At 33.9% G+C, this 23,438-nt stretch overlaps 1 protein-coding gene across 1 annotated transcript in view; it reads left to right on the forward strand.

The window, feature by feature from the left end:
* The first annotated feature begins 15,674 nt into the window (after positions 1 to 15,674).
* TIAM2 (TIAM Rac1 associated GEF 2) overlaps positions 15,675 to 23,438 on the forward strand; it is a 205,995-nt gene continuing 198,231 nt past the window's right edge. Inside the window, exon 1 of the mRNA XM_051997990.1 lies at positions 15,675 to 15,780. The gene's annotated coding sequence lies outside the window, so the exon portion shown is untranslated. The remainder of the gene's footprint in view (positions 15,781 to 23,438) is intronic.

A 23,438-nucleotide genomic window follows, 5' to 3' on the forward strand; every position in this document is an offset into this window, starting at 1 on the left:
CTTCTCCCCATACTTTGGGTATTCCATAATTTCCCATGCTATACACAGACTTATGCAGTAATTCTGCCCATGACTAGTACCAGGGGTCACACTTACATTTTCAAAAGGGGCATGTCTAAGGGAAAGCTTACATTTTCCATAAGGCCTTGAGGATGGGCTTGAAAGAAGTTCTCAGAGCTCCATTTCCTATGAGTCTCTGTTTCTAGAACCTAAGTGTTTGTACCCTAAAAACCACAATGTTGTGCAAGGAAATGTTCTTTAAAAAAGCAGATATAGTGTATATGGTAAAGGAAGTTGGACTTCAGTGTTTGCCAGCAGCTGAGAACAAGCTTAGGGGTTGCTGAGATTATAAGAAAAAAGTCCTGCTGTGACTGAGACATAGAACAGCAGCAGCTGCTGTGAGTGGGGAGATTCTAACACTGAATATGTAAATTCCATACCCCCTTTTCTCTCCCCAAATCTGGTCTTTCAAGAGCCATTTGCCATGTTACTCTCTTGCACTGGAGTCTGGGTATTGGCAGAGTCTCTGCTACTCGTCACTAGGGGATACGACCCTAATCCTGTTTGTGGGAGGAGGAAAGGAAGAGAGAGAAAATGTAGAGTTAGGTAAATTGTGTTTTCCAAAATTCTTAATAAACAGATTACCTTTAAAATATATCTTCCTGTTTTGGTCTTTTAGACTGGTGAAGACTGAGTTTGAATAAGCTTATATCCACTTATACTCAATTATTCCCTAATTTGAATCTAGTACTTGAGTGAAATGAAAGCTACAAATTAAAAAAGAAAAAAAAAACTATCTTTTTTTTTTTTCTCATTCAGGAGATGTACTTTAGTGCATCTTTCTGCTCCTTTGCATGTCTAGAATAATAATATGAATATGAATATGTAATTTTTTGTGTGCTAGCACTGGTTAATCACAACTAATGAATATAGCTAGGGGCAGATTTCTAATTAAGTTGCATCACATAATTATCTTTATTATTTGCTGTCCTCAGGCATGGATACCATGCTGAGGAAGGTGGTGTTTTTTTCTCCCAGCAGGGTCAGCCTCTCTGGCAGACCCAGCAGGTGATTGTATTGGCACTTTGGGATTAATTTTTCTTCTCTTTTTCATCAACTGAGAAATTTGAATAATATTATTGATTCACACAATATATGGCATAAAGGAAACAAAATGGTAGAAGTTCTGAGCCTAAAGGATTGCAGAAATTATTTTATTCAGCTATGAAATTTTACTGGTAAGGAAACTGAGGACCAAGAAGTGAAGTCATTTTTTTTCCAAAGGGGTCTAAACTAGAATCTGGAGTTCCTAGTCATGTCCAGTGACCTTTACACTATTATCAAATGGAGAGTGATTTATTATTTTCTATGGAGTTATAGAGACTCTGATAAATCTTTTGTGATAGAATAGGAAGTGACCAAGAATTCAAATAAACAGAAATTTAAGATTGAACATTTTAAAATATTCTGGAGATATAAAACAAAGTGTTTTTTTTTTTTGTTTTGTTTTTTTTTAGCAACTTCAGCTAGAACTGTGAAAACTTGTGTTTATTGTTTAAAAGAAAAAAAAAAAAAGCTTTTCTAAACGGCCTTAATCAGAATGAAAATGTCTGACACTCTTTAGTCTTATAACCTTTCCATATGTTCCCTAAGACCTCATGGAGGGTGTTATTGTCAAACCCAGCAGGAATGGTAATTACTCTGAACAAAATCTTCCTGTCAATTAAGCAATGAAATAGCTGGGTGGGAAGCAGTCCCATAGAAACTTAAATTCTGTGTCTCCCGATTCTGTACTCAGTTGTCATGAAACATTACAAAGGGAGTCCTTTTTGCTATTGAGAGAAAAGGGCTTACAATGGACTCCAAGACACATTGTAGAGTTTTTTGTCATTTTGTTGTAGCAGTGAGCATCACTTACAATAAGAGGATGATTACCCAAGATGGGAACTTTTTCACTAAACAAAAATTCCTTTTGAGATTTTATCTAATGTGTGTGTGTGTGTGTGTGTGTGTGTGTGTGTGTGTGTGTATTTGTTCCGTACCTGTGATTTCATTGACATATTGAAACTTGTAAATTCCAAGTAAATTTCCTTTACCAATACAGAGCTACAACTGCCTTGGAAAGTCATACTCATAGAATTATAGTAAATCTGGACAGGATTGTATCTAGGTATCCAGGTAGATAATTAGGCCAGCTCTCTCATTTAATAGATCAAGAAACTGACACAAGCAAAATTTGGACTAGAACTATTGATCCCCAAACCAGTGTTATTTCCACTCTATCACAGTGCTTTCTTAAGGCAGCAAGGTAATAAAGAAGCTATAGTATTGTTCTTAGAGTCAAGAAGAACCATAGTTCAAATCTAGCCTGTGATACTTACCCCAGACAAATCACTTAGTCTCTGTCTGCCTCAGTTTCCTCAATTATAAAATAGGGATAATGATAGCTCCTACCTTATAGGGTTGTTATAAGGACAGAATGAGATATTTGTAAAATATCTATTACTACTATTACTACTACTACCACCACCACCACCACCACCATCACCACCACGATCTCCTTTTCTTCCTCCTCTTCTTCTTACTATTATAAATTCTTTCCCTTTTCTTCATTTTTTCCTTTAAAAAAAGTCCTTGGGACAGAAAACTTATGAAAAGGAAAGTTATAGAATTATATTTACTATTAATGCTGGAAAGGACCTTTCATATCATCTGATCCAACCTTATTTTATTGATCTATAAACTGAGAATCTGAGTGATAAAATGATTTTTTCTATAGCTAGTGAATTTCAGAGCTTACAGTAACAGCTGTCTATCAGATTACAGATCCATCACTGTATTAAACTCTTATAGAGTTATTAGATCAGTTATTACATCACTGGGTATTGAGTTGCTCAACCAACTCAAGCTCAATCAAGGCTTTGAATACTGACTTTACCACTCACATCCTCTGTATGTCTCTTCTCTCTTAGCAATAGTTTTCTTATCTTTAAAATGAGATTATATTAAATAGCCTCTGCATTCTCTTCTATGATAAGTGTATGATTTGAAAAATGAAGATAATGAACTGGAGAATTTCTGAAGATACTTCCAATTCTAATCCCTTCCCCCCCTTTTTTTGTTTTTATAACTTGCTAAGTAGCTTGTTAAATCTTTAGATTTAGTTGGGAAGTGATGGTTAAAACAAAGACCTTCAAATATTTCCATCCTATTTCATTTTCAATTGAGAGGTATCTAGGTTTATTCTGTTCATGTGTGTAGGGAAATTTAGCATAGAAAAATGTCAGTGGATTTTTCACATAACATTCTATTGGGAATATTTGAACTGATTAGACATAATCAACATGTCACGTTAATCATAATTTTTATAAATCAGATTATACTTTAATCAAGTACCAGATGGAAATCCCAAAATTATTTTTGCTCAAATTTTATCATTGAATTATTTTCCTTTGGATATAATAAGTTCAAAATTTATGACAAATTTGATTTTCCTGCCTTTTCACTTGCACATTATTAATTTTGAAAATATCTTTCTCTGCCTTGACATCTGAGTTCTTTCTATTCTTCAAGTGGGTAAAATTCTCCATTTTTTGATGCTGCATTTTCCATTTGTAATTGAATCATAGAAGCTTAGCAGACCAAATTCTACATAGATGTTCTCTGTTTCTGAAAATTCATCCTGGAACCAAGTAAATTCCTCTTTGAACTATACTAGTATTTCTACTGTTTGGCATGTATACATGTCAGAATATATACACACACATGCACACTATACATATTTAATATATGTGTATGTATCTCATTATTTTAGCATCAGAAAAACACATATGGATATGTGCTATGGTATATATGTGTTCACATATGCATACACACATATATTCTTTCTATTACTTTTGGTTCAGTGTCTGGGTCATATTGACAGAAACTATTAACAATAATAATAATATGGCATTTAAGATTTGCAAGGCACTTTACATGTTATCTCATTTGGTCTTTGTAACCGCCATGTGAGGTTAGTGTTCTTAATCCCATTAAACATATGAGGATACTTATGATATGTTGTAATGCTTGGTAGCAAATCTGTCTTTTCTGCTTAGTGAGACCATTTGAACCTAAATTTTTTGTTTTTTAGTTATTGATTAGTAAGCTTGAATAAGATATAACCAGTGCTCAGTATGAATCAAATCCTATAATAGCTTGAAAGTAGTTTTGATTCAAAGAATTTCCAAAGCATTAGGCACATCTGTATGGTAGCATGAGAAGTACAAACTTCCTTGCAAATGATAACATGGATTTGATTATACAAATAGTTCTGTGGACTAAGCACTTTTCATGGAATGTTATTTGTTTCTTATCTCATATTATGGAGACTCAAGACTTTAAAAATGTGAACTTGGGCATTATCTTTCCTCTACTTGTAGCATATATAACTGAATTTTTTATTTTTAATAACTTTTAATTTTCAAAATCTTTGCAAAGATAGTTTCCAATATTCACCTTTACAAAACCTTATGTTCCAAGTTTTTATCCCTCCCCTAGACAGCAATCAATCTGATATATGTTAAACATGTGCAATTCTTCTGTACATATTTCCACATTTATCATGAAAATAAGATCAAAAAGGAAAAAAATGAGAAAGGGAAAAAAGGCAAAGAACAACAAAAAATTGCAAATACTGTATTGCTACCCACATTCTAATTGAATATTTTTTAAAGGATGCTTTGTTATTTTTAGTACAAAGGAAGCCTTAAAATATCAGATATTAAAGAAATTCTTTTAGAATAATAAGTCATTGGTACCATAATGCTTTGAATATAGGGTTCCTTGAACATAAACTACATCCGCAAAAGCTGTCAGATCTCCTTTAAAAAAAGTTTAGATATCCATTATTGATGATAATGATTATTGTTATTATAACTAACATTAATTTGAAAAATTTAAGTTTTCAAAGCACTTCATGTATGTTATTACATTTAATCTTCAGAACAACCCTAAAAATAGATGTTGTTATTATATGTAATAATTTATATTATGGAACCCATACCAAAGGTATTGATCTGTATAACTCCATCACTCCTTACATCTAGCTCCTTAGATATAAATTGGTCTGTGAATAAGATTGATCACGAGATACTATTTTTATCTCCTCCCGATCCTAATTTTAAGAAGAAAAAATTTATCTTCATAATTGTCCCCATCTATAATTTTTCACTTATTGAAAACTATAACTGCTTCTATGAGAAGCTTATTTCCTTAGGGGCATTAAAGACATCAATTATTTTCACAGTTGGAGGCAAAGAACTTTCTTTTGGGAACACTTTGAACATAAAGCAGATTGTGCTTTGTTATCAGTGAGAGCAATGAGCAGCATGGGTTTCATCCTACTGAATAAGGTTAAGGAAAGGGAGTCATTATCCATTTCTTCATTCTAGCCTAGCTGCTTTTTTCTATTCTCTATTCTTATCTCTCCCAGCCTTGACTCCTCCAGGCTGTTATTTGGTGAGCAGTAGATTGTTGAAACTTCCAAGGGCTTAGCCAAGAAACAACTCTTATGGAGAAACAGAGTACCTCTGCTAGTTTTGCAAGATCATTTATCAGTGTTCTGGAGCTCTAGAAGTTTTCTGGTTTTAAATTCTAAATCTGAAAGTTGAGGGGAAAAGAATTCCTAAAAACAACCACTTTTTAATAAGTTCTTAAATCACTTTATTCCTTTTTCTTCCCCTTCCTTTTTTAAGGGTCTCTTTTAGTAAGTTTGTTAACATATACATGAATAACTCTAACTTAAAAACTGAAAAGCTTTTTTCTTTATCAGCCAAGGGGAGAAACAGACAATAACACCCATGTTCCCATCATTTCTCTTTTCTTTTCCATTTTAGAATGGAAAATATTTGGATAAAAAACCATAAAGAATGTAAATAAATATAGCAGTTGATACTGTAATAGCAATACTCATGATAATAATTAATTTATGTGGCATCATAAAGATAAGGAAGAATAATAGCACTAAACATAAAAAGTACAATAAGAGCTCTTCCTTTTTTTTTTTTTTTAAGAAAATCATTTCCAATTTGCACGAGAGATAGAGATCATCAAACTGAGTTACTTCAGTCCATGATATATAAATGCCTAATTAATTTTAAAAACTCAGTTTGTTCATTTTGCCTGATGCAGTTTTACAAACAACAATGTTTTGGGGGTTCTATAAAAAGAATAAAGCATTAAATGAATAAGGAAATATTTAGGCATTATGAAACCAATCCAAAACAAAAAAGCAACCAAAAACATTAATCATTGGGATTTAGAGTTAAAAGATCAATTAACGATCATATAGTCTTTTAAACTGTCATTGACTCTTCTGGCAGTTGAATGGGATCTATGGAAGGATTCCTTTCTGTTTTTAATATTTTAAGAAAATATGTAGCATGAAACCCATTCTTTTGAAATAGAATCTATAGAAAGGAAGACTGAGATCATACGTAGTCTACTGGTGATATAATAACAGCATTCATTTCAGAGTAGTGATGAACATAAAGAGCATTTCTTTGGTAAGAACTGTAATATGCTGTGACTATATCTTGGATTTCTATTGATAACAAAGTCCGAAGTCCTACTAAAACTACTGGAATTTGTTGTCTGCATTCATAATCAAAGGGAATGATAAATTTCAGTTAGAGGTTAATGAAAAGAAAGTTGTACATTTTTTTGTATCTAACTTCACAGTCTCCTTCGACTTCAGGTTAACAATATCTGCTCCAGCTAGATCCCTTTACTTTAGAGATGACAAAATAAGAAACTCAAATGTTAAATGACTTGTCTCTGAGCTGTAGAGAACACATTGGAGATCTTCTAATTTCTTAATTTTGCAGAGGAATTTGAGAGGTCAGAATGTCAACCTTCCTAGAGACACAAAGATACAGGTCCTCAAATTCAAAATTTAGAACTTTTTCTATGGTATACTGCTTCTAAGAAATAGAAAAATATCCAGAGAGAATACTGGAGACTGAATATGCATCATACCATAGTATTTTCACATTTGTTGTTGTTGTTCTTTGCTTGCTTATTTTTTTTTTCTTTCACATTCTTCCCCTTTTTGATATGATTTTTCTTGTGTAGCAGGATAAATGTGGAAATATGTTTAGAAGGATTGTACATGTTTAACCCTATTTTGTATTACTTGCTGTCTATGGGAGGAATCGGGGGAGGGAGGGAGAAAAATATGGAACATAAGGTTTTGTAAAGGTGAATGTTGAAAACTATCTTTGCATGCATTTTGAAAAATATAAAGCTATTATTAAACAAAGAGATAGCAAAGAAAGGGGAAGGGAAGTCAGGAATGTTTGCTGAAGAGAATTAGAATTAGAATTAGAACTTACAGAGCAGTGTAGCAGTGGTATATTGAATAGAGCACTGGATTTGTTGAGTTCATTTCTGGCTTCAGATACTTATTAGCTGTGTGACCCTGAACAAGTCACTTATCCCTGTTTGCCTCAGTTTCCTCATCTGTAAAATGAATTGGGGAAAAAGATGGCCAGGTTCTCCAGTATCTTTGCTAAGAAAACTCCAAAGGGAGTCAGAAGATGACAGAATGAAGAGTCAGAAATGATTGAACTGACTCAACAACAATAAATTTATAGAATTGGGGAGGAAAAGAATAAGGGGTATCAGGAAGATATCTGATTAGAAGGCAACAGAAAATGTGAGAGCTTTTTGATGAAGATGCTCTAGAATATTTTTGTAACTTGAGTGATGGAACAATAAATAGATAGAACTTGTTAGGGCGTGCTTGAAAAAGGAGGAGCATGAAATCTTCAACTAACCCATAAAAAGAGCATAGATGCCATAGCTAGATGCAGACCTGGGAGGTCTAATTCATTGTGTAATGTTGGGACTGAGGAGCTCCATTTCCCTGATCTCTGGTTTCTCCTTCTATAAAATAGTGATGGTAAGTTACTGCTACCCCATGGAGAAGAGTAGCTGTAATTAACAGTAGATGATGACTAATGCTAATGCTGAGTGGGATACACTGATTGTAGAGTGAGACCCCACCCTGGGCTCTACTGAAATCCTTGTTTTTCACAAAATAATGTAGTTCTGTTCACTCAAGTTCCTCATTTTTTCTTTTCCCATTCCTCTCCCCCCCTTTTCTTTTCTTTTTTCCCTCTTTACTTTTCCTTCTTACTTGTTTGCCAAGTTTATTCATTTACAACAGGTCATTAGTGCTACAGCAATCAGCAGATTTGTATGTTGCCAGGGAGTTTGTCTGATACAACTTTTAGCTAAGTCTTGGCATGTTCAAAGTCTCAGTAGTGTCTGACTTTGTTTGGAATATCATTTTGCTCTAAAGAATCTTCAGCAGTGCTCATTTTTTATTTCCCCTCATCAGCATAATTCTGATATATGAAATTATGTATTACTTAAAAGGAAACTATAAATATTTAAAAGAATCTTTGTCCAAGATTTGCTGTTTTGTTTTGCTTTGTTTTTATAGGAAAGGAAAAGAATAAAGTCAGGCTGGTTCTTTTAACTTGATTCCCTTCCACCTCCTTTTTTTCCCTTTTTCAATCTGAAGGTAAGGCTGGTCAAAAAAAGAGCTATTTTTTATTTTTTAAGTTTTATTAAAAATTAATTTTTTTTAAATTGAAAAGGTTATCTGAAGGAAAATATAATTTTAATATGCCCCATGAATTTATGATTTGGAAAAGTTGCTCAGGATGGGTAGGTGTAATAATTATTTTCTACAGACGCAGAGTTCTTAATATTTTTAGCTGTAGACTTTCCTTAACAGATATTATCAATTAATAATTATCATAGCTGATATGTATAAACATCTTTAAGGTTTGTGGACTCCTCTATATCCTTGCTTTTGATAGTCAAGACTACCTTGTGAAATGTTTTTGTTATTCCCATTCTGCAGATGAAAAAACTGAGACTTAAAAGATCTGACCAAGTTTATACTGCTAGAATTTAATGGGGATTTGAACTCAGTTCTTGCTGATTCCACATTCAGTATTGTTGCTAATGTACTATACTACACATAATATTTTAAGTATGTTCCTTATTAGCAAAGTAACATACTATCCAACTAGATTTTTGGGCTCCAGTGGTTGAAACTAATAGCGAATTTCATAGAGATCCTAGAATTTAAAGCTGGAAAGCATTTGTCCAGTCCAAAGGTTTTTAACCTGGGGTAAATTCTTATTTTATTTTTAAAAATTTATTTATTAGTTTTTGATGTTTAATTTTTATAAGATTTTGATTTCCATTTTTTCTCTCCCCCTCTCCAAAATGGCCATTAATTTAATAGAGATTATACATGTTTACTCATATTAAATATATTTCCACATTAGTCATGTTATGAAAGAAGAATCAGAATAAAAGGGAAAACCACAAGAAAGGGAAAATGACTAACAGCAAAGTAAAAATAGTATGCTTCAATCTGCATTCAGCCTCCATAGTTTTCTGGATATTGGTAGCATTTTCTATCATGAATCTGTTAGAATTGTCATAGATCATTGAATTGCTGAGAAAAGCAAAGTGTATCAGGGTTGATCATCCATATTATGCTGCTATTACTGTGTACAATGTTTCTAGAGTGAATTTAAAAAAAATATTTGGGTAACTGTGTCACAGTATTATGTATTTTAAATCATCATTCTAAGTTAGGACTCCATGGGTTTAACCCAAATATGAAAGGAGTCTAATCAAGGATGATTAAAACCCAAATACAGCTCAAACCTCCCATTTTATGAATAAGAAAATTGAGTCCCACAAACATTTACTAGCCCGGTGTTTCACAGATTAGAATGTGAACTCAAATCTTCCTACTCTATTGTACAATATATTTTGCAGTCTGCTCAAATATCACCTTTTCCATGAAGCTTTTGTAATTCTCCTAACAGGTAACATAATCTTGTCTCTTGAACTTGTTCAACCATCTAAATGGCAGTATGGATTGAACTTTGGACTCAATCAGGGAGATGGAGTTCAAACCCTTGCCCCAAACTCTTGCTAGCTGTGTGACCCTGGATAAATCACTTAATTGCTCTGAGCCTCAGATTCTTAAATGAGATGCTAAATTCTTTGGCTCCTTAAGATTTCTTTTGGATCTAAATCTATGATTTGCTATGCCTTTCTCCAGAAGCACTTCAGGATGGCTGGGTGACATAGTGGCTAGAGCATTGGACTAGGAACCAGGATTTCCTGAGTTCAAAAATAACTTTAGATACTTACTGGCTATGTGACTCTGGGCAAGTCACCTAATTCTTTTTGCCTTAAATATTTGTATGTAAAATTAGCTGGGGGAGGCAAATCACTGCAGTATCTTTGCCAAGAAAACCCCAAATGGGGTGTTGGAGAATTGGACATGACTAATGCTAAAAGTAGCACTAGCGATTTACCTAAAATTGTAGTTATTTTCATATTTCCCATGCCTCTTCCTCTTCCTAAATTGTAAGTCCCTTGATATTTGCTTCCCTGTCTTTTTTTGTTCTTGCACATAATAAAAGCTGTGTGTGTACATGTGTGAAATATAGGAGACACATAAGCTCAATCTTCATAATCAGTGTTTATTTTATCGTTTTCCTTAGATAATCAACAAAATAGTAAATCAAGTCATGATTTGCATATTTGCTGATTTCTGATATATGTGTATGGTCACACTGAAAATTTAAGAACCGTCTCCTGAAAGTCAATTTGAGCTAGCTCCTATATAACATCCTCATCTGTAGCATGAAAGAATTGTATATGGCCTCAGTGGGCTTGTAAGGAAAGTAATTTGTAAGCTATAAAGTCTAATAGAAAGAACAGCCAGGTGTTACAGTAGATAGAGTGCCAACTTTGGAGCCAAGAGGACCAAATTCAGCCATAGATACGTCTTAGCTGTGTGATCTTGAGCAATTCATTTAACCTTGTTAAACTCAGTTTTCTCATCTGTAAAATGAGCTAGAGAAGGAAATGGCAAACTACTTCAGTATCTCTTCCAAGAAAACTCCTGTAGGCTCATGAAGAGTTGGACGTGACTAAATGACTTAATGACAACACAATCTGAAGGAAAATATTAACTATATTATTTTTATTCTTTGAGTTATCAATATGGTGAAGTCTCTTATTGTTGCACAGAATTGATTCCTGTAACCTGCAAGTGAAAATGCATACCAATTTGAAGATTTTTTTTTTGAAGTGTGAGCATCTATTTTGACCTTTGGATTATATACGAGTTTGCATTACAGTTGCTCAATTAAGTATTGTTATTTTTTAAATCTTAAAGCTAATTTCCCCCTTTCACAATGCCATTTAAAAATCAGATAAATGATTTAGTGGTAATGTTTCTAAGATGCTACCTTGATGCCTTATTAGGCCTGGCAGATGATCAATGTTGATCATCCACACTCTGCTGCTGTTACTGTGTACAATGTTTCTGGAGTTAACAAATTTGGGTAACTGTCACAATATATCACTCAGGTGAGTGTTATAGATGCTGTAAAGAGAACCTGAGACTTGGCAGACTATAAAATGAAAGGACTCTAAATAGAAGTAGAGCAATGGACTGGATATGTGTTGGCTGAGATTCAATGTTAGGGAGGATCATTACAAGAAATGGGGCTACCAGGTAACTTACAAAGATGTCTCTGAATCAGTGGAATCAGTGTTCCTACTGATTAAATCAGGAATCTTTTGAAGGATTAGAAGAGCAATACCTAGATGATGTTTTGGGTTTTTTTGAAGAGTTGCATTTTAAAAGGAAACTGTCATTTGAATTCTGTGTGGCTGATAAATCTGCTGCCTCAACTTTTGTTGAGATATTATCAACATCTAAGTCTGAGTATTTTAGCCACAACCTTTAATGAGGTTTGAGGTTTGAATTTTTATTTTGTCTGGACCTGTGATTTCATTGATGTGGGGAAACTACTCTACCAATATAGATCAACAGATGTCTGCAACTTAAGAGTCTGAGAGAATTGATTGCTTAGGGTTACATAGTCAGTATGCAGACAGATAGGATTTTGATGGATCTTTCTTTCTCTAAGATTGGCTTTTCATCATGAAACACTGCTCTTAAACAAACAAAAAAATGTTTGTTTAACACCTTAAAACATGCAATTATTATCGCCTCCAGGTTGGTGTAAAGCACAGAGCTGACACGGACAGAAACTATAGTTCTTTTTACACCAAAGTTTTAGAAGTGATGCTTCTCTTTAGAGTGATGAATGGGGGAAAAGTTGAGAAAACTGGTAAGATGTGAATCCTTAAAAGCTTTCCAGGACTTCTTGAATTGAAACTTTACTATTCTTTTAAAAAACATATCTTTCATAACTATACTTCTAATCACCAACCCATAAAATACATTTATTTTTTGGCTTGTTTCATGGAAGATTGTGTGTGTGTGTATATGTATACATACTTGTGCATGCCTAAGTATGTGTTTAAGGAAATAGCAAAAGAACAGTCTTACACAGGAATAATTCTACCAGTTATTGTTGTTTTTCATTTGTTCTATTGTAAATTATTTCTTAACTTCCCCATCTTGAAGACATTCTTGAGCATTAAGATTTTCTTTATGTTTTATATGGTTAATGACATTTCACCTTTTAGACATAACTATATGCCATGCAAATTATTTGAGGTAACTGTTATATACAATGCTTTTTTTATATGTTCCAATTAACATTTGAGTAGCATTGATAATGAAACAGGAAGTCAAGAGTATTTGGGGAAGAGAATTAGAAGGAAACTAAGAGTAGGTCAGCTAGGTGGTGCAATGGACAGAAAATACTTGACTTGGAATTGGGAAGATCTGAGTTTGAATGTCGTCTCAGACACTAGTTGTGTCGTCCCCTATTTGCTTCTGATTTTCATTTGTAAAATGGGGACATATTGGGAAAAGAATTGACAAATCATTCTAATAACTTTGTCAAGAAAACCCCATGACTTTGGTCTGTGGGGTCACATAGAGTCAGACACAACTGGACGACTGAACAACCACAATATTAATGAATACTTAGCTGAGTAGAAGGAACAAAACATTCTGGTACTTAAATTCACATAATATAATAAAATTTGAAACTTTTGCAATAAAAGCCTGACCAGTGGAGCCTATTCTCAGAATATTCTCATGGTGGGAGCTCACAAAGAAGTAGTTTAGGGAACTTGTTTCCAGAAAGGCATGATGAGGTGTAATGGAAGGGCTCTGCTCCCTGATTCCAAGGCATTTGAAAACAGGTATCCTGTTTCTGATTCCTGTCCTAGAAGCAGAAAGGGGCCATCTGATTGGCTGCAAAAGTGTAAAAGTGTAATTGAGAATGTATTTGTAGTTTCCTTTTTCTTTTCTTGAATAAGAAGGCAAGGATTGCTTGAAATCCTTCAAAGGGAAAGAGCCTTCGGCCTGCATGAACACATAGCCCTCGTGTTACTTCTGTTTCTATTGCATGCATTTGTTCCTGATTTTAAGTGAAGGTCTGTTGGAGATGGGTATGGTCTTGTGAGTTTAGAAAGGTCAGAATAATGTGTTCCACAGATGGGGGATCTGGGATTCATGTCACGATTTGCCAGCAATTGAGCACTGATGAAGAAGTAAAAAGGGCTTTGAGGAGCATGACTTGTTTGATTCAAGACCACAGTAGCTGAAGCACTGGCCATTCCAGTGGTTTCCCTGACTTTGAATGTGAACTTGAAGAGTCTGATGCTATGTAGAAATTGCTTTAGATTTAAAATGCCTTTTGTCCATGGTGTAAGGAAGAACAGGACCCCAAATGTTTGTGGGAGGGGTGGGTAAAATTATATTTCTGTTCTCACAATCAATAACTATTTCTTTGTAAAAGTTAATTGATGTTAGTTAATTGGTTAAATGTACCTGGGCATTAATCAGTGAAAGTTGATATTTGGGAAAACATACCGGATGAGGTCTCAGACTGATAGATTTAGAGAAAGACACTTCTTACCGCTCAAGGATATCTTCAGCAACTTGAAAGGCCATGACTCATTAGTGTGTCTGGGAGTTGGGACCTTATAAAAGCTATATCTTACTTCAATACTGGCATATTTTCTGTGCTCTGTTTTTATTAGAAGCAAATTATGAGACAAGGGTTGATATTAACTATTGATTCAAAAAGATAATTTCTAGGCTAAGGTTTGAAGTCAATAAAAATTCAGCACAATTTCCTATACTGTTGACATATACAGTATTATACAATGAAAATTAAAGATGAAAATCAGAATCTTTTGAGTAATGATGCTGTTCAGATAAAAACTACATTTTATTTTGATGTTGAGAAAATCATTGTATTTAGAAAATTAAATAAACTTTCTCTCTTGGTAAACATGCAATTTTATTGAGCTTTTCCTTTTTGTCTTTTTTGTTATTATTAAAGAAATAATAAATTTTTAATCATAGCCTTATTGCAATTTCATAAGTTAAAAAATTAAAACCTGAATTGAATGTTTGCCTCCATAATTTTATAAATCATAGATTTCCCAAGAGCCAGTATATTATTCTTTTCAAGTAAGTCTTGCTAGAGGCCATAGCTAAAAGTTACAAGTATGATTTTAGGATAAGCACAACAAACTATGAATCAGGAGAGATTGTTCTAGACCCAGGTCAGCCTCTAGCTTTGTGATCCTAGCACATCATCTCTGTGGTTCTTTATAAAATGAAAGGGTTGGACTAAGAGATCTCAAAGATACTTTCTATCTCTGAAATTCTGGAGTTCTGTTTTACAAAATATATTGTTTTTTGATCATTCTATTTATCCTAATTATATTAGCATAGGTGGGAAATTATGAGTTTTAAATATTGCATATGCTGCCAGATGTGTCAGGTCAGCTGGTTTTTGCTTAACCTGCTTTTTCCTTATGAAAAGGGAGAGTTTAGTATGTGTGTGTTTTGGGCTGTGTGCATGTATTATTGGGAAATAGCTGTGGCATAATAGAATTTAATAAGATTTAAAAAATAATCCAAGAAATATGTTAATCAATTAATAATAAATAAGCATGTATTAAGTAACTATTGTGTGGAGAGTATAGTTCAAGGCACATGGATGCCTTTATTCACAGCATGGTGAAAAGAACTCTAACCTTAGAACCAAGAGGTCTGGATTTAAACCTTTGCTCTGACACTTACTAGCTTTGTAACAATGAGAAAGTTTAATTCTTTAAGCCTTAATTTCTTCATTTATAAAGTGAATCAGTAAAGTGAGATAAAAGTAGGGATTCTATTTTGCAGAAGAGTGCTGCCAGAAATTCTTGGGTGCATAGCTTTTGCCCTCCAATTAAGTAAGAACAAAGTATTTTGTTGTTATATAATACCTGGATTAGGATAACAAAAAGCATCTCCTGGGGTATTATACTGTTTGAGCATTCATCTGATCTAGTTATTCCATGGTAACCTAGTCTCTCTAGAAGGGTTTTGGCTACCCTCAAAGGATGGCAAAGGGTGTTTTATCTCAATCAAGCAACTCTCAGGTGGTTTGTGAAAATGAGTAGAGGGATTTAGTCTTTGTATCTAGTAGTGGGTGCCTCTTTAATTAAGGAAATTAGCTAAATTTGGTCTTTATTTCTGCTGAATGAATAATTTTTTTTGGGAAAAAAAGATGGCTTAAAACGTTTTTTTTTTTTTTTTAGTTTCAGGAAACTCTAAAGTATGAATGTTGGCTGACATTCCTGGGCCACACCATTTCCTCCACTTGGAGAATCATTGTTTGGGTGTGTTTTTTTGTTGTTGGAAAGATAATCTGGATCACTGACTGATTGCAACAAGATACATTGCATTACAATGTGAGAGAGGTATGTCTTCTTGGTATGTATATATGTATGTACTCTAAGTTTTATGCTTATTCTTAAGGGAGAAAATTCTGAAGAAGCAGTGATGTGCTTTGAACAGCAGCTTCAAGATTCAGAAATGTTCTTAACATGTCATGTTTTTATCACAGCCCTTATACAAAGCAAGTTTTAAAACTGTACTAATTATCAAGAAAAGTAGTTTCTGAAAGTTCACTATATAGTTTTTATGATGTTCAGTCATGAAAAACATGCTTTATTGTTGTTATTGTTCAGTTATGAGTGACTCTTTGTGACTCCATTAGGAGTTTTTTTGGCAAAGATCCTGGAGTGGTTTGTCATTTCCTTTTCCAGCTCATTTTACAAATGAGGATACTGAGGCAGACAGGGTTAAATATCATATTGCTCTTAAATGCCCAAGGCCAGATTTGAATTCAGGTTTTCCCCACTTATAGTTCGTGTTCTATCTACCGTGCCACTTAGCAGTCTAGAAAGATGCTTGCATAGGATTAAATAAAATATCCTTGACATCAGGAGGCTATAGTATGGTGTAGAGTCTGGCAGGAGGAGAGAGATCAGTCTTAGAGTAAAAAAAAATCTGGTTGAAGTCCCTTCTCTGAAACCTACTAGCTCCATATTTTTGTGCTTAGTGAACCAGCACTAGAGATTGAGTTACATATGAGTTGCTGCTTGGGGTGACTGAAAGGAATTTCTGTGCCTTTTTATGCCAGTGACACCACAGATCATGACCAACCCAGTCTTGCTATCATGTTATGTAGCTCTGTAACTAAAACATTCATTAGGGTCTGGACTGCTTATAAGAATTTTTTATAATGCCTTTAAGGGAAGAATCACAAAATTATAGAGTTGGAAGAGACTTCAGTAGCTCCCTTATCGACCTATACCTGAAAAAGAATTCCCACTACAACATAACCTGACAATTGCTTAGATTTAGCAGTTTTATTGTCCACTTCCTCCTGTAAATCATTTAACGTTTCCTTTAAGAATTTGAATGCTATGCTGCGTAATGCATGAATGTTTAGTATTGATATTACTTCATTTTCTATGGTATTTTTTTAGCAATATATAGTTTATCTTCTCATCTCTTTTAATTAGCTCCATTTTGCTTTTGCTTTTTCTGAGATCATGATGCTAGGTCTACCTTTTTTTTTTTTTTTTTTTTACTTCAGCTAGAGCATAATAGATTTTGTTCCAGTCCTTTATTTTAAGTCTGTGTCTTTGCTTTACATGTACTTTTTGTAAAGAACATATTATTGGATTCTGTTTTCTAATCCATTCTGCTATTCTCTTCTATTTATAGGTTAAGTTTACACCATTTGCATTCACAGTTATGATTACTAACTATACATTTGCCTCCATCCTGTTTTCTTCTTTTTCTTTTCTCTGTCTCCTTTTAAAAATCTCGCTTCTTCTCTAAAGTCTATTTTGCTTCTGACCACTGCCTTCTTTTATTTACTGTTGGAATCCTTACTAACTGCTAACTAATTAGAGTTGATCTAATCTTACAAGAAGATGTTTTGGGCAGAACCTGAAACAAGGTACTAAGTAAAACTAATTAATACAAGGCTTGTGTTCACACCTTTACTCATTGGAGTTCAATGAGTTCATACCTCCCTTGAAGCTCTTTGGGCCAGAGAGCACTATGGGAGAAAACCCACAATCCCTCTCTTGAAGGAGCATAAATAGAGCTTCAATGGGCCAGTCAAAAAAGTTCTTCAGAGTGAAGAAGCTACAAGTCGAGATTTCTCCGGAATGACATGAAGAGTGGAGCTGGCTGGAGGCTGAAGAAAGCAGAGGCAGAGGCTGAAGGACAAAACCTTTGGATTTGGTGACATTCAGAGGGAGCTCTTGGAACCAAGCAGAGAGATAGGCCTCTAAGCTAATCGGGCTATATTGGAGATAATAAAAGATCTGAACTTTTATCACCTGGCTGTGTTTTGAGAAGAAAAAGCTCACCACAATTTACCCTTTTAAAAATCACCCCTTCCCTCTTATCTTAACTTACTGTCTTTTGAGTTTGCATCTTTATCTCCCCTATCACCATAGTATCTTTTTGACATCAGATGCTTTTTTGTTGCTTACTCATTTTTCTGCACTATTTCTTCCTTTGAACTTTATGTTAAAGTTGCACTCTGTTCCTGGAATTCAGATGGAGTGCATTATCTCAAGCTTCAATCTTTTTCTGTTTTTAGAGATAGTTTTGTATATTTGTTACTTTTCAGTTCTCCCAAAGTAGTGTGATCTGGGAAGAGAAGTGGTCACTGCTCTTCTGGTCTGAACTCTGGTCTGTATGTAAGAAGTAATAAATACTACTCCTCAGGATCTCTGTTTACTTTGGTACCAGAAGTGATACTATTCCTCAGGGTCCATGAATCCTTGTGAACAAATCAGTATTATCTCTCAGGTCTCCTGTGCCCTTTTGGCAGAAAGTGCTCTTTTCTGTTCTTGAACTATGACTGAGAAATGGGGATAAGTATTGTAATTGCCAGGCATCTGGCTCTGTTCTTGTATCCAATTTTAGCACATGAGTTCCCTGTAATTTCTTTCTGACCAGTTGTCAGTCCCCTTTCCATCTCTGACTTAAGAGCTCCCCAAATTGATGCTGCTTATGTCCCACCAATGATATTTCATCCATGTGGGCTTTAATTCAGCTTCCACTCCAATGCCATAGATTCCTCTTTCTAACTTCCTTAGTTTTTTGGACCTCAAAAAATGTCTCACTTTGAATTTTTATTGATTTTTGCCACTCTAGAATTTGATTTGAGATGGTTTTTTAAAGTTGTTTTGAAGGGAATGTTGTGAGGGCTGAAACTTTCTGTGATAAATCTTATCTAATTTTCTTCCCTCCTTATTGGAAATTTCTCCAAAACTTATTCACTTTGTAAGATGTTAAATATTTTCTTATTATCTTGTACCTCTTAGATTCTTTGAGGTGAGGAATAATGTTTTCCATTTCAAGATTTTGTATAGTACTTAATACAGTGTAATATCCTATAAATGTTCTTGTTTACATCATTTTTTGATGTCCAGGTCATTCATATCTTCTTCAGTGATTCCAGCACCTAGTTGTTTACCCTCTTCATAACCTCTAGTACCTTGACCCCTTCCTTTTTCTCCTTTGTTCTCATCTTACCCACTTTGGCTCCACTTGCTTTCATATCTAACATTGAAACTATAGCCTGCCACTTTCACATTTGATTAGTTGCCACATGAAAATCCCTTTCCTTTCACACCTTTCCCTTTTCCTGATCAGATAAATTTTAACCCTGCACAATTCCTACCACCAAATTTTTCCACTCCTGAAATTAGACTGATGAGACTCACCAGGAAAAAAAAATCATATAATTGGTCTGGTTTTATCACTTTAAATTTATGGTTCTCATTTCCACTTGGCAGTATTTTTCCTATTCTTTTATTTTCTTCCTATTTTATTTTCTAAGTGAGTTATTCTACAGCTTTACTTTCTCAGCAGGCTTTTAAGAAGCACTCTGCTACCCTTCTTCACTAAAAACAATTATATCAGAAGACTTAAACTTTTTTGAGACTAAAAAGATTGGGAACATTTTATTTCTGGAGACCCCTTCAACTGTCCTTTTTTCACTCCTAAATCCTTCTTAGGAATGCCATTTGCTTCTCTCTTCCTGTTTCAAAATAAGGCTAGTTCCTTTCCTGGTGCCTTTGATTCCATGCATTACCATCTTTTCCAGGCTCTTACTAAATCAGTTTATTCCCTCATAAATATTCAGGCTTTTCTATTGTACTGGCTTTTTCCTGACTGCTTTTTAACATACTCACATCTCTTTATTCATTTAAAAAAAAAAAAAAACCCTTTTGTTAACCCTTTTACCTCATCTAGTTACTGACTTATCTCCGCCATGTTTCCTAAAAAAGTGGTTCACTTTCTTACTGACTTCTGTCCCAATTCTATTGAAACTAGTCACCTAATCAATCTTTGTCTCCTTCTGTGTGGGTGTTCTCCAAGTTTCTGTCCTCAGCCCTAATCTGACATCTAGGAACTCTTCTAGAAAGTCTTTCAATTCCAGAATTCTGTGATAAGGTAAAGAAAGAGAAAGGAATTAAATACATCTTAAAAAGGAATGACGATTGATGAGCCAGTAGATATTGAAAAAATTAGCATCTGCTATTACCTTGAAAGATGTGATCAAGGTATTAGAATTATACAGTAAGAGCTTGCTTTATTCCATATATTAACAGACAACAAATCTTTATGCTACAAAGAATCCTGTGGTTAAATTAATGACCAACTAGGTGACCCAAGGGATAGAGCACTAGTCCTGGAGTCAGAAAGACTCATCTTCCTGAGTTCAAGTCTGGCCTCAGACACCTAATAGCTGTATAATCCTGGGAAAGCCTCAGTTTCCTCATCTAGAAAATGATCTGTAGAGGAAAATGACAAACCCCTCCAGTATCTTTGGCTAGGAAAACCCCAAATGGGTTAAGGAAAATCAAATGACTGAAAAGACTGAACAATAGCAGTTTTAAATTGTACTGGAATTGGTGCTCCTGGACTAATACCACATTAATCCAGAAAAATTTAAGAACAACCTTTTTATTAGATACTTCTCTAATACTTTTAATTTCTAATCTACATGGAATGAAAAACTTTTGAAATATAGGGAATTTGTGGAAGAAATTAAAATCAAGTGGGAATAGAATAAGATATATATCATCTTTGTCATCTTTTCTACTAATGGAATTGTCTCAAAGACACTTTCAATGAATTTTACAAAAAAGAGTTTATATCTCAGTACTTTTCTTCTGTTAAAAAAAAAGCAATTATCTGTACAGAAGTACACAGAATATTAGTTTTATAAATAGCAGAATAGCAATTTGTCTCAGGAACATGTCAAGCTTAATTTCATTGAAAGAGATAAAAATGAGAATAATTAAAGTAACAATAGTTCATATTTAATAATAGCTAATACTTATTATGTGCCACCTATAGATTTGGGCCCAGAAGGGCTTATTAATTGAAGCCTTCCATATATATATGTTATGAGTTTTTTGATTGCAGGCACCATCATATTTTTTATTTGTATTTCCAATGTTTAGCACAATTAATAATTAATAAATAATAATTGCTTATTTATTCATTCATTTAGTCATTTTTATCCATTTTTGATTTAGTTTTAGAATAGCATTTTTACCAAAATAGATATAGTTAATTTATCTTTTTAATATTGTTTTCATTACATTTAATTTATATTCTTTTCAAATGTGTTTCAGTAAACTTTTTCTGGTTACTGTTATACTTCAAATTTATTTTAGAAAAAAGTTTTTACTGTTCAATTTTTTGAAAAAGAAAGGAACTGACTAAAGTTAATGATAAAACTTTATTAATTCAATGATGATGACAGTGGTTTCAGATTTCAAATTCAGGAATGAGATTTCTATGTCATCTCCAAGATAATAATTTAAATACTTTTTGTTCATCAATCCTAATAAGATCATTTTGTGAAAATGATTGCCTGGTGGTCCAATTCTTGCCTCAGTGTTGGTCCTGTACCTGTAATGTCATCACCAAAATGGTATGTTCCATTCCTTTGCTGTGGTCCTGGCATACAAGGCAATGGAGCATTCAAATGTCACACTTCATCATCTCCAATGCCATAGCACTGTTGGCAAGCATCAATGCAAGCTGTATTTTTAAAATTTAATTTTATTATTTTTTATAATTAACTAGTATTACTTCTATATTCCTTTACTTCCTTCCTCTCGCCCATTCCCAAGTGAACAACACACACACACACACACACACACACACACACACACAAGAAAACCCTTGTAATAAATATCCATATTTAGGGAAGCAGATTTCCCTCATTTCTTCATTTTATATCAGAAATTGTTATGTATTATTCTGATTTTGAGTCCATCGCTTCTCTGTCACCAGGTAAATAGTGTGCTTCATCTTCAACTACCTAGAATCATGGTTGATTATTGCATTGAGTAATTCTTTTGCATTTTTTCTGGGGAATATTCCCCACTCTTATCCCTTGTGCCAATCCCCACTCATCTACACCTCCAGAAATCTTTCTCTTCCTTAGAGTTTTAGCTCCCGGGATGCTAGTTCCATGACCCTTTTCTGACTCCCCCAACCTCTATTTCCCAATTCCCTACTTAGATCTATCACAATATTTTGTCTGTATCTCCTCTGCATTATGGCTTTTTATCATAGTTATTTACATTTTAAAGTCACACAATTTTCCCTTATTATATCATGTCTGTGAAGTTGCTTAGTAGAAGAATGTTGGATTTGGAATCAGAAAGATCTAGATCTAGAATCCGGCCTAAGACACTTATTAGCAGCATGATCCTAGCCAAATTATTTAATTGTTGAAAGCCTCAATGTCCTTATTTGGGAAATGATGTTAATAATAGCTGCTACTTCATAGGGTAATAAATATAGGACATTTTTCAAATCTAAAAGTACCATATAAATACTAGACATTATTAATACTATTTACTTTAGAGAACGAATTATATCTACTTTTATTTTTGTATACCCAGCACCTAGCTAGTAATACTTTGTATATAATAGGCACGGTTGTTGAATTGAACAGAATAAAATAAAAGGATTGTATAAGGAAACAAAAGGGAGCTTTCAACCTACTTCTAATAATTTTTTTTCTTTTTAAAGAAGTTTTCAAAGTCTTGTGGAGGAATGGATTTGATATTGTAGAGTACTGTTGTGTGAAATTTACTATCATGCTCTGTGGGGACTAACACCTGAAATGCATTATATAGCTTCCTATACTATTAAGACCTAAAAATTCTGGTTGCAATAATAGTAGCTCACATGAATTTATTGCCATTTTTGGACTGACCTATGAATTTATTGGTCTAGGAAACTCCTGGCAAGTAAACTCTCTCTACCAATGTATATTTGAATCTTTTGGGAGGTAATTTCTAGTCTTAGAAACGTGTTGGGATGCTGAGAGCCTGGTATATGTCATAGGCTGAAATGCACATTAAAAAAATAGTGGTGGAGGAGCTAGAACAGAGAATAAATCTAAAACAAATCTTTTTTTTTAAATTTTTTTAAGATAATGTGTCTAAAAGAGTCTATGATCAGTTGTGAATTGCACATGCTTCTAGAGCAAGAATACAAGCTCAGAATTTTTGGCAATACAGATCTGACAATACATGAGCCTAAGTAGGGATGGAGAAAAGCATCTCACCCCAGCTTCCCCTTCCCTTTATTTACTACCATGGTTAAGAGATTTTGTTTCTTTGATTTGGGTTTTCATAAGGGCAGAAACTTTTTGAATAATTCCCAATGAGATTTTGAAAGGCTTTCACTTTGGAACTCAATTGTATAATACTGTGTTGGATTGTGAACTTGATTAATAAACTTGTGTTTATTGTGTTCAAAATAAACAAGTTGATCTTTAAAGTTCCAAATTTATTCCTAGCTTTAGCTGTTACGCTGAAGAGTATCGTCAGCCCTCCCACCACCTTTTTTGAGAGCTAATAAAACAATGAGTGAGCAAAGTTCAGCTCATAAAGGTGCCAGTCAGATGGATGTAGATGGTTGAAATTTCCGTTTGTGCTCATATTCCAGGAATGTAGCCTAATAACAACCAGAGTGGGCTAAACAGAAATTGATGGAAATTATTATG

The sequence above is a fragment of the Antechinus flavipes genome, chromosome 4 (genome assembly GCF_016432865.1).
Source record: "Antechinus flavipes isolate AdamAnt ecotype Samford, QLD, Australia chromosome 4, AdamAnt_v2, whole genome shotgun sequence".
NCBI classification, from domain to species: domain Eukaryota; kingdom Metazoa; phylum Chordata; class Mammalia; order Dasyuromorphia; family Dasyuridae; genus Antechinus; species Antechinus flavipes.